General features: G+C 32.5%; 1 long non-coding RNA gene across 1 annotated transcript; it reads left to right on the plus strand.

The window, feature by feature from the left end:
- The first annotated feature begins 301 nt into the window (after positions 1-301).
- On the plus strand, positions 302-1,040 carry LOC107578049 (uncharacterized). Its single transcript, XR_001608293.1, has 3 exons — positions 302-591; positions 791-924; positions 1,016-1,040. It is a non-coding gene; the product is annotated as an uncharacterized lncRNA (long non-coding RNA).

The raw sequence follows: 1,040 nt of genomic DNA on the forward strand, positions 1-1,040 counted from the left end.
TACGAATTTAATAATTTATTTAAATAATAATTATAAATAATTTTCATCTTATTTAAAATATTTCTTATTTAATATTTTATTTATTTTTATTAAAATAAAAGTAAATAAATAAAAACATACAGTATATATTATGTAAAAACATTTTTCCTTATGACTATGTAATTATATAGCTATTTTGTTTCTTGCATATTTGCAGCAAACATCAGTAATGTAAGTTAAACTCTACTCTGAAACAGAAACACTTTCGTCATTATTATTATTGGAGCACTTGCATTCGTTTCAGTTGATTAGCTCACTTTCGATTAAAAATAAAGGTGTCGTTTTTGACACCTGACACAAAAAATCAGTGAGACATGACACAAAAGCTAAAGATATTTGTCTAACGTGCATAAAAAACATCCAACATGCCAATGTTTTTAAATAATCGGCTGAGATATTGCTGCACAAAATGTTGGCGCATCCTTACCTTTGAAGTAATGGTTAAAGTCACTGAGATGTGGTCGAATTTGTACTGTGTTACTTTATTTCTCTGTTCACTATGTTGTGCACTGTTATTTTCCTTTGCTTATGCCTCAGGGAATGGGAGAACCTGTGAGTACACTTTAAAGATAACAGTAATAATACTTCATTTGATACCTTCTGACTATTTTAAAAGATGACGCACTTAATTATCACATAGGAATGAACACTTCATATCTCTCTGATAAGTAGAAATATGCTAAATATGTTGTCATATAAAGAAACCTCACACTCACAAAAAAGTCTTTGCCATATTTGGTGTTTTGTACAGGAATCAGTCCAATGTCAGACGCATGCACCACGCGCAGAAACTCAATGGGGTCATTGTGAAGAAGTCACAAGAAGCTAAACTAGTCCTGCTAAACATGCCGGGACCACCTAAGAACCGCACTGGAGAAGAGACCTGTATCCTTTTTTCTTCAGACTTTTTGACAGTGAAGTTACTTCCTGCTCTCATGTAAATGTAAAAGTTTGCCTCTTAACTTCATTCACACAGACATGGAGTTCCTCGAGGTCTTGAC

This window comes from Sinocyclocheilus grahami, unplaced genomic scaffold (assembly GCF_001515645.1).
Source record: "Sinocyclocheilus grahami isolate Dianchi unplaced genomic scaffold, SAMN03320097.WGS_v1.1 scaffold8528.1, whole genome shotgun sequence".
NCBI lineage: Eukaryota > Metazoa > Chordata > Actinopteri > Cypriniformes > Cyprinidae > Sinocyclocheilus > Sinocyclocheilus grahami.